General features: G+C 43.9%; 1 protein-coding gene across 11 annotated transcripts in view; it reads left to right on the forward strand.

The window, feature by feature from the left end:
* Nucleotides 1-13,362, forward strand: part of NUDX1 (nudix hydrolase 1) — an 87,584-nt gene that overhangs the window by 25,573 nt on the left and 48,649 nt on the right. The window lies entirely within an intron of this gene.

Raw genomic sequence — 13,362 nt, forward strand, 5'->3', positions numbered from 1 at the left:
CTAAATGTTAGACTTGAAGTTGACTTGGCCATACTGCAGTATAGACGAATCTGAAGGTTCAACCATGAATTCTTTCGATGATACCTGAATAGTATCTGCTCATCTTCATAGTAGTAAAGTACTTATCCAGTTGTTAGAAGAATGTGTGAAATTCTCTGCAATGTTAAAAACATTATCCTCTTGCTTGATATCGATTGTCTCATTTCATGTGGGTAAGGTTGAAACAAGTGTTATATCTGCTTTGGTAGTCTCTGTCTGTGTCTTCAAAGAAGTCCATCGTTGGTGACTCATCATGTTGAGATAAAGAATGCAAGGACTTCAATATCATTTTGTTGTTCTTTGAAGTCATGCTGGAAGAATCCTCAGTATGAACTGCTTACGAATGACACACTTGAGTTTTTTTCACATGCTGACGGTCGTCACATTCGATAGTCGCCGTTGTCACCATAAGAATGCATTGTCTTTTAGCAAAGACGCGGCGACAATCTTTCTTGCATCGATGAGGTCTATGGAATCGAGGTACAAGTGGAGTGACATCTCAACACTCCTCCTTAAGCCAAACTCCAGCTCATGAACTCCAAGCATATCTCGAAATCTGCAGAGCTTCTCAGTTCCCAATGCCTTCGTGAAGATGTCAATAACCTGATCTTGTGTGCTGACGTAGGCCAAGTCGATGTCGCCTACCAAGACTCTCTCCTTGATAAAGTGGTAATGTACCTCAATGTGTGTCGTCCTCGCATGGAAAAGTGGGTTCCTGGCCAAATGTATACACTTAAGATTGTCACAATATATGACAACCTTTCTCTCCACATGCAACTCCAAATCAGCAAACTAGCTTGCGTAACCAAGCTACCTCACACGCTACCACCACATATACAACCATTGGTCAATTGTATGCTTATTGTGTTGGTCGGAAAAGGACTCAGGAGGTTGCTCAATTTCTTAGTTTTTGATGCTTGTAACAAGCGATAAATAACTTTTAAGTCATTGGCTTCTACCTGTGGGGGTACCATGTCGGTGTTTGGAACTGATACGTCGATTGAAGTCGTCGAACGTGCAGGTTGAGAATGTCGGGACTGCATCTGTGACGTGAGAGTCTCCAAAGTCTTCTAGAATTGACTTTACATGGCCGCCATCTTGGGTCTTCATCTCCTGCTGCCATTGGGTGAGAACAAGTTCGTCCTCAATGATTGGTTCATCCACCATGGTAGGAGATGGAACTTGATTGTGCTGCAGCTTCTGTTGGCACTATTGTGTCCTAGTGAGAACCATCGCCTGGAGGGCAAGTTAATGCCATGAAGGAAGGCCGAGGCAAGGTTGTCAAGGGGGGAGCAAGAATAGACGACCCGGTGTAGCGAGGGGGGATCAGCAGGTACTGTGATCAAGCTAGGACCCTCGGGTACTGGTGTAGGTGTCCGAGGAGAATAATCTGGTGAGGTAGCGCGTACAGTAAACAAGGAAGGTGGTCCCTCTGGATAGAGACCAAGCTCGTGGAAGAGGATTTGGCACACCGGAATGGAGAGGTCCACGTATGGGTACTGTCGCAGAAGAAAGGTATAATGGTGCAAGTATTCCTCGAGAGTTGTAACTGCAAAGATCCACACGTCGTATTGGCGAGGCCCACGTATGGGTACCGCCGCAGAAGAAAGGTATTCCTCGAGAGTTGTAACTGCAAAGATCCACACGTCGAACTGGCGAGGCTTTGAGGAAGGTGTAGCTACATGTACTCGAAAGATGCGAGGTGGAGGGCTAGATACATGAGAAGGCACTGGAGATGTCGTCGGAGAAGGTGTCCGAGGAGGAGAGTCTCCAATCCTGTAACTCCCTTCGTCCATAAGCTACTGTAGTAAAAGGGATTCATTGGAAAATGGTAAGATGCATCCAGTAAATGTGACTAGGTGTCTTCAGCTCGTAGAAGGTAGTACTGTGCTTGGAGAAGAATGAAATGCCGGGTTTGTTGAACGTGGAAATGCCAATTTTTTTTTTGTATTGGAAAAAGTGCGATTAATTTATGAAAAGATCACACATGTGGTATAGATGTTGAATTGGTATGCTGCAAGAAGCGTGTCATAGTTGTAGTGAAGGAATCTGTCGGTAAAGGCGCATATGAAGAGCGCTGATAGTTTTCCGTTGGCGCGTTTTTTGTTGTGGAGATCGTTGGTCGGGTTGGCCGTTAAAAAAGAAAAAGATTTAAATAGCCGGCTAGGATTGGGCCGGTTGGGCTGGCCGTTTTTGTGTTTGTTTTTTTGTTATTTCGCCATTGGTCAGGCTCTGGCCACCGTCGGTTGGTTGGTAAGGCGTTTTTTTTGAAAGCCTTAAGTTATAAGGCTTTAAAGCCTTTGGTTGTCATGTAAAAATGTTTTATAAAAAAAAAAAACATCAAATGACGTATCTTTTCCAGAAAAAGGTGGTGACCGTTCAAGCGGCCATTTCAGCCTAGAAGGATTCGAGGGCTGTCGCATGGAAGTACAGAAGGGGCTTGGCACTAGTTGGGCAGAGCAAGAACACCTGGTGAGGCTCACAACTTGCCATCTTTTTTTTTTGTGTTGTAGAGAATTTGGGAGAAAAGCTAAAATTGAGCAAAATTAGCAGAATTGGGCAAAATTGAATGGGGCATTCTCTCTCTCTCTCTCTCTCTCTCTCTCTCTCTCTCTTCCATACAAACCGATTTTAGGGTTTACTTTTAGATTTAGGGTTTTTGATATTAAGGGTTAGGGTTTTTTGGATGTGGGTATCCTACAGGTTGGAACTTGTTTGCTCTAATACCATTGTGAGGACTTCTCAGTCTTTTAGTGATTTAAGACATGATTAAAAAGACTTAACACTGAAAAGTAAGATGCTTAGAGTAGAAAGCTATGTTGCTTGCATTGAGACACAAGGTCTTGTTAAATAGGGCCTGAAGAGGTATGGTGCTGATATACTTGGCAAGGCAGTAAGCATGAGGTTGCAGCCGGTTCCTTCAAGGAGGAAGCATCTTTGATAATATCTTCTCGTTTTGGGAGATGGTTAGATGAGCTAAGGAAAGCAACCAGCTCCTAGCCATCTTATTGCTAGACTTTGAGAAGGCATATGATAGAGTTGATTGGGACTTCCTTTTAGATGTATGGATTTCTCTCAAGATTGGATCAGAGGTGTTTCATGCTTGTATCGGGATGTTCAAAGTAGTAGTGTGTGCGTATATGGTGTAGAGGTGATCGCTTCCATGTAATGAAGTAGATTTGGTATGCACATGCACATGGGGGATGGGGCCTAGGCACTTGGGCTTAGGGTCATTTACATGTGTACTTTTGGGGTCCTTGGGCTATATTAGGCATAGGACTCATGGACATTGTACTCTTTTTTTGATCATATTTTACTCTAAAGACACCTTGTCTTCTTGGAGCTCATGCCCAAGCCTTCATGGTGACCTTCACCCATGGTTTTTAAGTATGATCTGAGAGGCTTCTTCACCACCCTTGGAGGTGACTTTGTTTAGGATCATTTGTCTCCTCTCTCTAGGACTATTTTGAGCTGAATTTTGAAGTGGTAACATACCTTTACCATGGCTGAACCATTCATGTTATCTTCATACTCCACATCATTGTCACGTCATCATTCAACAAGATAAAAAGTTGATGCCTTGATTTTGTTGTGAAAAATCAGTACCCTTTTGCTTATCAAAAATGACATAATGGCTGATGATAATCTTCCTTTTCCAAGGATCAAATAACCGGTATTCCTTTTCCTTGATGCATAACCAATGAATTTGCATTTCTTAGATTTTGCATCAATCTTTCTCCTCCTTTCATCCGATATATGTAGATATGCATCACATCCAAAGACTCTCAAGTGAGAAGATATGCATCACATCCAAGACTCTCAAGTGAGAATACGTGGTTTAAAACCCGAGAAAGCTTCTTGATGAGTAGAATCTTCTATTGCTTTTGTTGGAGACCTATTTTGCAAGTATAGTGATGTTTGGACTGCTTTGGCTCAATAACCATCACTACGCTTTGCCTTTAACATGCTCTTCGTACATTCAAGTAAAGTACGTTATTCTCACTCCGCCATACCATTTTGTTGATAAGTGTATGCTGTTGTAGGTGTCCACAAGCATGAGAAAGGCATTAGGAATCGTAGAAGGCTGCATGGGCAACTCACCTCTTCTATACTCCTCCCTCATCCGTGGAGCTCTCTAGCACATTTTTCTTGGCAGGCTGCGTGCGTGCACGCACACACACACGAGATTTTTGCTCCCCTACTTGTTGTATGACCTATGATAGCACTTGTACCATCTGTACTGGCTGGCGTACCACTGTACTGGCCATATTGTACCTATTGAATGCCCTGCTGAATGTACTGTACCTGTTGGTCGTGGACGTGATGTACCAACTGTACTTGTTGGCTGTACTGTAATTGTTGGTTGTGATGCACCATCTGTTCTTGCTATGTGGAGGTGTTTTAAGGGCCATCATATTTAAAGTGTTTAATTATATTAATGGTCAAGAATTCCATGGGCACTGCATAAGTGCATTTTAGTAACCCTTGCTCTCATTATTGTATCCCACAAAAATTGGTAGTTACATGTGCCGAAGTCAACATTGCCTCAATCCAAACCTTGTGTGGAAACCCTTGGTGTTTGATTATACATCTGACCATCTCCATCAAAGCTCTATTCTTCCTTTTTGCCACACCATTTTGTTGAGGTGTGTATGGCACTATGCTGGTCTGGCTTCGATTCAAAGACATCTGACACCACATACTTTAGTCTTTCTTCTCATTAGCAAGTCTTTTCTTGCATTCATCAATGTATTGACCTAGTTTGTGGCAATAATGGCATTTGCCCTTCTTGTTGGGTGCCTTGGAGGCATCACCCTTCTCCTCAGAATCAGCCTTAGTGGACTTCTTGCCTTTAGAATCAGAGGCTGAATAATTGCCTTTGCCTTTGTCTTCAGCCACAAAAGCTTGTTCTGAACCACCACAAGAGGCCAACGGATTTGCCCTTGTTTGCTTCTCCCAAAGTACGAGTGCCACCAACTCATCAAATGTGATAGGAGCTACAGCTTCTCTCAAAGAGAGATTGAGAGACGTCACAAAATTCAGATACGAGGGTGCCAAGGAGTTTGAGAGTGGTAGAAACCAATTGTCTATCCTCCATGACCTCATCAATACCAAGCGGTAGCTCCTTGAAAATTCTTGATCTTTGTCAAATAATCTTCGGAATCACCTTCTTCCATGGATAGAATATGTAGCTATCTCTTTGAATACATAAATCTGGCTTCATTTTGGACTTAGATACCTCCTCGCTAGAGTCTCCCAAGCATTTCGCGATGTCGTGCAAGACTTAATATTTGCTATAATTGTCGGGCTTGATTGACAAAGCAATCACAAACATCTCCTAAGTATCACTAGTATCCCACCGCCTAAGCACAACTGGTGCTGTGGGCAGTTGCGCCAATCTGAGGACCAGCTTGTTGTGTAGCACTAGGCCTTGCATCATCACCTGCGGCTATGTGGTCCACCAAAATGTTGGGAGAAGCCTAAATCCCACAAAGAGTAATTGGTTCCATCCAACTTGTCCTCAAGGAAGAGAGGGAGAACCCAAACCTTTTGTTGCATCTCTTATTGATAATCCAATGCCCATATGCATTTGTACGCATGTTAGTGAACACTGCTCCCAACATACATGCCCATGGCTTGACCTACTCTATAAAATCAGGTAGAAGAGGGCCTTCCTTGCCAGTATATGATAATGAATATTAAGGACATTGAGCCCACCACGCATTTTGCGCGAATATACGAGCTCTTGCTTTACCAAACGTAGCCCTTTTCTATCGGCTTTGCTTTTCCATAGGCATTCCATTGCTTCAGACATGAAATTGTCAATTTGTCAAGGTAGTAGTAGAAGATAAAACTCCACATATGCATTATAATTGATTGCACTATCCGCAATCGCACATGTAGATTTCCAATATTCAATTTTACAGTGCAATTTGTCCATCACCCATTGAGTCTCATCCTTCAAGGACAACTCCCAACCAATGGGGTAACCTAGATGCCTAACTATCTCATAAGGTGGCAAGATCTGACCCGGCTACAAAATCTAATGCTAGTCACAATTTTTCAAAGGGAGCAATGTGGATTTTTCAAAATTCACATGCAATCTTGCAACCAAAGTTCAAACCATAGAGAGAGAGGGCTTTCATGAGAGCCCTTACATTTTTTTTTTCCGGAAAAACAATCCTTCTATTAGTTAATGAGAAAACGCCATAAGGCTACAAAGCTCACCTCGCAAGGAGGGATAAAAAAACACGAGCTCCACCCCCGTGGCTGGCCGCTCTCGGGGGGGGGGCTACCTAGTAGTACATGTGGGAGGTGAGAAAAGCCAAACTGGAGGCCTATAGTGCCAAGTGACATCCTCGCCCCTCGCGGTGAGGAAAGGGCCAGGCCTCCAAGTGCGGAGGAAAGCCTTGCGGCGACCTCTCATGCGATCCGAGTCGCCCTGGATTTTGAATGATGTCCACCCAGAGGGCCTGTATGACCTCCTTCGGTGGAGTCGCCTGGCGGTCAATGGCCTCCCTGCATCGGGCTCTCCATATGTGCCAAGCTGTCATGCTGCTGATCATCTCCCATCTGTGCCCGACCCCCTCCTGAGGGGCTGCCGAAGAGAAGTCTGGCGTCAGAACCACCGCCATCGCCCTGTCAGAGACCTGGATGGTCGCACTGCCAGGGACGTCCTCATATCCAAGGGCCGGGCCGCTGTCCGTGGCCCAAGCCACCGCACCCCACGTCACCAGCATCTCACCTGGTGAGCCTGCAAAAACCATCCTGAGAGCGCGCTGCCAGACCTGCTGTGCCTGTGGGCAATCCCATAAGCAGTGCCGCTGCGACTCCTGTGCATGGCCGCACCGAGGGCAGGACGCTGGGTGTCTGCCAAAAGCTAGCCAGGCCCCCACAGCCAGTCCTCTATGCGCTGTGAGCCAGAGAAAAAGCGTCACCTTCCGGGGCCGGAAGCTGGCCCAAAGGCGCTGCCAGAAGTCCCTAAGAAAGGCAGGGGAGAGCCCCTGTCGCCGCCAATGCTCGGCCGCCGCCGGGGTGCTCGCTATCCTGTGCCTCTGAATCCGCCGCCCCAGCCTCGCTGTGTACTGAAAAAAGGGGATGCCTGGGCTGGTAGGGGCCGAGTAGGGATCTCGCCAAAACCACTCACCTTGATCCCACTGAAGGCGAATAAGAGGCCTGCTGTCCCAAGCCCATAATCTCCAAGAACAGTCCTCCGAGAAGGCTTGGGGGGTTGGGGGAAAGAAGGCGGGGGAGGAAACGAGGAAGGAGGCGGGGGAGCGATGGCGGGGGAGGATGCGAGGCAGAAGGCGGGGGGGAGATGGCGGGGAAGGGTGCAATGAAGGAAGCGGGGGAGAAGACGGAGGAGAAGGCGGGGGACAGGCGGGGGGGAGAGGGGGGCGCGACGGCGAGAAGCAGCGGGAGGGGGAGAGGCGGAGCTCGCAGGCGAAGTTCAGTCTAGCTTGTCTCGCGAAGAGCCTTCTCTACTCTTCGAGAGCCCTTACATTAGCCTCTGTATTCTTGGGAAAAAAGAAAGAGTCATCAGCATATGCGTGCGCCACAAATTGTGTACCATCTACCATGGAAAGACCATGAAGCTGCCCATCTTGTGTTAGTTTGTCCATGTAGAGGAGCATTGGGTGAGTCGCGATGGCATACATTAGTACACTAAGCGGACAACCTTGCTGAACAGATTTCCCAAGATGCCAAGCGGTTGAAAGTTCTATGCCCAAATGCATTTAGTTGTTCTCTCTTGTGTCTTTCACTTCACTTTTGACAACGGGTAGTTTAAATTTGGGATCTACATGAAACCATCCAGATCTAACTACCAAAGAAGAAGAGCTAAGTATTCTTTCAAGTTACAAAGCTATTACTTTTTGATTCTTCATGGTTTTTGTGTTTTGAACACCTAACCCTTGTGTGTAAATGCAAGGAGAAGTGTTGTATGTTTTTCTTGAATGTGTTTTAGGAAAAATTCTTGTCATGGCTGAGAAGCCTAGAATCTACAGGTCATCTCTATTGTGAGCATGATGCTCGAGGATTGCAATACATGACATGGTGTTATATATATATATATATATATATATTCGCCGACCGTGTTTAGGCCCTGCTCTAGGATTCACGACCCTGGACTGTGCGGCCCGCAACTCCTTGCTCCAGTTCGCTGTCCCTTGTTTGGCCTTGGTCTAGGGTTTGGTACTGCTCAATGCATTTTTAGTCAGGAACTTTTGGCTGCTTGGACCTTGGGTAAATCGGTACGTCAAGGCTACCCACTTAGTGCACTGCATTATGCCATTGCCACACACCCCTTGCTGTTATATATTGACAAGCTTACCCAGCAAAGCAGCTTGCATGGTATTGTGATGTCGGATGGTTCTCACTTTGTGACACAGGCCTATACTCCAGCGGATTTGCAACGGATTATGGATGCCCTTTTGCTTTATGGGCTGGCAGTTGGGTTGCATGTCAATTTTCAAAAGTCGAAGCTGTTATCAATCCGCCACTATCTTTGGCATTCTAATATTTGGTCAAGTCAGATTGTTCCACCCGGTCAGTTGGTCAGGCATCTAGGATACCCGATTGGCTGGGATGTTTCTTTGAAAGATGAGATGGTATGGGTGCTGACTTGATTGGAGTGCAAAATTGATTACTGGAAGCTATCCACTTGGCCTTTGCATGTCCGCTTGCGAATTGTCCAGTCGATCATCATGGCGTACATTTAGTTTCATCTTCCTTTGTTACCCTGGACTAGCAAGTAGATTGATACATTTATGTCTCGTGCCATTGCTTGTTTTGGCGAACACAATCGGATCGCAAAGGGCTTCATCTGCTCAAACCTGCTTATGTGTGCTTGCCCAAGTTGTAGCGGGTCTTTTTTTGGAGATGCATTACGGGCGCGCTACAGGTTGGCACTCTACTGGCTCAAAGGCGTATTGCTCCAGCTTTATGTCGGTGCTGCCGCCTTATGCCCGAGACCGTACCTCACTTGTTGTGGAGTTACTTGCATTCCTGCGATTTTCTTCAACACTTGACAGCACTACTGCAATATAGATTCCCTCGATAACGCTTTGGGCGACTTTTTTGGATTTTTGGTAGATTGTCCCCTGCTTTACTAGGGTATGATGATTTCTTTGCATGGGTGCGCTTCTGGGGTCTTTGGACCATCTATTCCACTAGAAATCATCTGCACTTTTCTGGTGATGTTGTTCATCCCTTCCCCTATTTTCATGCTGCCCTATTCCGGTCTCTTCAAGATTGCTATGATCTTGATGAGATCTCTCCAGCAGTTTGAAGAATTTTCCTAGCTTTTCTAGTTCGTTCTCGTAGTTCCACCCGCCTCAGGTGACTATGACTGCACAATTTACTATTTAATATAAACAATGGTTTCACAAAAAAAAAAGTGTGTGGTCATCTTTTGCATTCTTCAGTTTGATGGCTTTATGAACTTATGGCTCCCTTTAATAGGATGAATTCTTTTCATGGCTCCCTTTATTGGGATGGATTATATCTATGGAGATTTCTTTCTTGGACGAGATTTATATAGATATTGGGTTTTGTAAGCAATTTCTATGGACTAATCTGTCCGAGTTTATAGAGAAGAAATATTTGGATATCTCATGGGATAGGACGCTTTTATGGATAAAGTCCACCTCTACTCCAAGGTGTGTGGTCAACACGGAGCATGTGGTAATGGTTTGGTATGACAACTCATTTGATGCTTTCCAGAGGTTTAGCAATACTTGAATGTGAGATATGAACCATTAATGGCCCTAAAAACCTCATATGATTAGCACTAATCAAGGTATTAGTGAATGTAATTTTCTGTTAATTGAGCAGAAAATACCCTGATTTGGAGAGCACCGTCAAGGGGGTAAATCAAGAGGCTTTCTCAATATGAACCTTTGGCAAGCTCAAGGAAGTCCCCAATAGTATTATTGAACCCTCAATGGTCCAAGAACACAAGGATTAGTGCCAATTAATCACTAATTAGAAGAGGCAGAGTACTGTTTGTAGTGCAGAAGGAGGAGCAATTGGAGCTTTTAATTGAAGCCCTTGCACAAATCTCCTTCAAGAAACCTTCAAGGGGCACTAATAGCACAATGTCTAATTAAGTTTGAAGCCCATAAACATTAGTTTAACACTTTTATTCATGCATTAATGTCACCTTTGCCAAACTGTCTTCTCTGATGCACACAGTGTCGAGGAGGCTGCTAGAAGCGTTAATTCAAAAATATGACTATGCAGGTGGATTCCCAGCCCTCTAAAACCCCCGGGGTAGCATGGATGTGCGCCGATTTGAAGTGATTAGGCCGCCATTGTGCTTTTCCCAAAAACCTGCATTTTTTGTAAATTGTCTTCTCCCGGCTGCTCTTGTTGACCAAATGAGCTCAAAATTTGTAAGCTTGTTTCTCTTACTATGTGGTAGCTACAGCTGAGAGCAAATAGGTGAATTTGAAGCAATGGTCACGATTTTGTGAAAACACTGCAGTTTTTCTACGTTTTTGAAACGTTTGCCCTCTCGGTGATAGCACGCGCAATTTCCGTCGATTGGAGCTGCTCGAGGGTGCGCATAAGAGTGATTGTGAAGCCCCAAGTTGAATTTTGAGCAATGGTTGGCTGTAGAGGGAGATGACCAAACATGAGAATAAATGGTGAAATTTTGATAAAATGGTTAACTAATCACTAATCATGATTAGGATTTGATGATGAGCAAAGATCACTGAGAAGCATGGCTCTTATACCATGTTGGCAATCACAGGTTCAACCATGGAGCTATGGACGATGAAATATCTCCATGGTTAAGAAGGAAGAAGAAAGAGAAGAGAGAGCAAGTTGGACACAACACAAGGTGATTGTATTATGAATGAATAAGAATGAGATGAATGAGCCACCAAGTACAATACCCTTTTATAGGCATTAAACCCTATCTTTTGACTCTAACTAAGAGGTGGTTCACATCTAGAGTGTTCACACCAAGCTGGCTATAAACCTAATGATCACATGCCCATATCCCCGATGTCACGTGATATTTTGGTATATAATTTCAACAAGTCCCAGTGGGAAGCCAAGTCCACCAAATATCCTGCAGATGAACACATCAAGTCCCAACGGAAGATCATGTCTACAGTATTACATGACAGGCATCTACCATGCAGTAAGACCACTACTGTGCGTGTCCCATACCACGCACTATTGCTCCCTCAAGTAGGCCTATGGGCCTTTCATCTCTTTGTTTGCTAGCTAGAAAAATTTAATGCTTTTCTCGATCATCTCAATTCTAGTTAATCCTATTGAAATTGTTTTTGGCATTGGGGGTTGACTACCTAACAATGGTGTGGTTTGTTAAGATACATCCTTGAGGCTATGAATGATTTTTTCCTTCCATGAGGAGGGAAAATTTTAAAAATAGTTTGTGGGTTTCGATAATCTTGCTCCCTTTGGTACCCATCTCTTTCAACCAAAAAGAACTTCCTATTCTATAACTTATGGGACAATGAAGTTATGAACTTAAAATGGAAGACAATCATAAATTGAAGTGTTGAAGATGAAAGGCCGGATAAACTTTTTGTTGACCCAAAAGGTAAAGAATATTGGATATAAGGTATATCCAATGGATACATGTGCACTACAATGAGGAACCCAATTGTGTGGTGAATATGAAAAGATCTAATACCAATCAGGACATAGGAATTGGAAGTTTTCGAGATGAACAGGAGGCAAAATTATCATCCCTTTATGGACACTCAAGGGCAATATTAGTCAAAGACCCCTATGAGACAAAAAGCTTGCAAAGTGAAGGGGAGGGGGGAATTTTAGATGGGGATTGTGATGGCATCACAAAGACTTAACTTGGAGCTCACAAGGACCACATGAATGGTTAGAGACCTCATGCAAAAGATGTAGATAAGGCAGGAATTCGCAAAGATGGCAAGCCACATACAAAGCTCAATGGAAAGCTAAAGTGAAAGGTCTTGTAAGTAGGAACTAAAGGGCAAAGCTAGGAGTAAAGACATTAGAGTTAAAGCAGATGCAAGCATTCAAGCTTGGTGAGAAGCTTGCAATCAAGCTGCAGAGGAGTGTAGCAGAATGTCATGAACCATAGAGCTTGATTTCCACATGTACATAGGGGCCCATGGGCAAAAGGAGATAGTGACTATAAATAGGGCTTGGGATACTTTGGTAGGACCTTTTGACACTTTTACTAATTTTGGTCATCTTGTACCTTTGGGCTCCATCTATGGAGATTTGGCCTTCCATGGTCATCCTCTTGGTGAGAGGTTAAACACACTTAGGCTATTTGTGCATCTTCTCTTGCTACATGCACTTATAGATTTTCTCTCTCGTTTGTATATTCATGTGATGAGCCATTGGATCACTAATCTCATGATTAATGGATGCTAGATTCTTGCTTTGATGTGTTTGATTCCATATTTTGCTCTAGATCCATTTCATTTGGTATCAGAGCCTTGATTTTGATCCATTTTCAAGGTTTTGGGCATGAGATTAGTCATTTTCTTGATAATTTTCTGAATTTTCTCTTGATTTCTTGGAGTTTTGGCTTAATCTTGCTTAATTTCTACTTAATCTTTGGAGATTAGTGGAGGGGAGGCATCATTTCATGTGATTTCATGTGATTTCATGGAGATTTAGCTCATTTGGACCTAATTTGGATACTCTGGACCAAATTTTTGGGACGGGGTACAAAAATTGAAAAAAATTTGAATTAATCATCTTTTAATCTCTCTGTTAATCATGTTTATCTTTTGTGCTTCTTTTCCAAGCTTTCCATAGCCATTACTTCTCCTCTTTGTCCCGTTTTGCTTCCATTTGCTAGGGCTTTTGTTGAGCTTGAGGAGAGGAACACATAGAGTACCAATTTACATGCAAATTTCTGAAAATTTCTGAAATTTTTTTCCCTCTTCCTTTCCTTTGCTCCAAACCCTAATCTCTCTCACATAGCTCACCATTATCCATCCCCACTCACTCTAAATGGCTGCAAGTGTATGCTATGGCTATTGAGAGCTAACATTGGAGTTGATTTTGTGCTTTTCTACTCATGAGAATGGGCATAGCTGCGTTTTTTTCCCACGTTTCCTCACGGCCAATATTCACAAGAGATGGCTCCATTCCATGCCATTCCATATCATTTGGTTGTTAGCTAAGGTGTTTGGCCTCTTTTTGGTGGATTTTGGAGAGTTTTTCATGGCTATTGGAGAGGGAGAAGAGGAGGTATGAGCAGCCCACAACAATCATCAAAAAGAGGGAAAATCTTCAAGCATTGGACTAATTGAATGCTCCATCAAGCAAATTTCCAACCATTGAAGC

The sequence above is a fragment of the Cibotium barometz genome, chromosome 16 (assembly GCF_041138505.1).
Source record: "Cibotium barometz isolate CiBa-2024 chromosome 16, ASM4113850v1, whole genome shotgun sequence".
NCBI lineage: Eukaryota > Viridiplantae > Streptophyta > Polypodiopsida > Cyatheales > Cibotiaceae > Cibotium > Cibotium barometz.